General features: G+C 60.7%; 1 protein-coding gene across 1 annotated transcript in view; it reads right to left on the reverse strand.

The window, feature by feature from the left end:
- COL16A1 (collagen, type XVI, alpha 1) overlaps positions 1-402 on the reverse strand; it is a 20,102-nt gene that overhangs the window by 19,021 nt on the left and 679 nt on the right. The window lies entirely within an intron of this gene.

Consider the following 402-nt stretch of genomic DNA (forward strand, 5'->3'; position numbering starts at 1 on the left):
CACACCAGACCTGGAGCAGGGATAGTCACCAAAGATTCTTCCCTGGCTGTTCCCAGGGGGTCTCTGACCCCCACAGCTCACCTCTACCTCTGCCCCAGAGTGCTCCTCCCCGAGCCTGACCACGCACAGGGTCAGCAGTGCTGCAGGGAGGTGCCCTCACCCTCGGGACCCCCAGCACAGTGGGGACTGGATGTGTCAGAACTCCCTCCCGCTGGCGCTGAGATCATCCAGAGCAGGACAGGGGATGGAACGCAGAGCATAAATCACCCCGGCACAATCTCTTTGAAGCCTCTCCCAACCCCGGCACTGATCCTAAAGGGAAAACCTCGCCTGCCCAAGCCTTGTATTCCTAAGGAAAGGCTAGAAGACAGAAGGACACGCTGTGCCGGCCACGGGGTCCCT

Source organism: Acanthisitta chloris, unplaced genomic scaffold (genome assembly GCF_000695815.1).
Source record: "Acanthisitta chloris isolate BGI_N310 unplaced genomic scaffold, ASM69581v1 scaffold11290, whole genome shotgun sequence".
NCBI lineage: Eukaryota > Metazoa > Chordata > Aves > Passeriformes > Acanthisittidae > Acanthisitta > Acanthisitta chloris.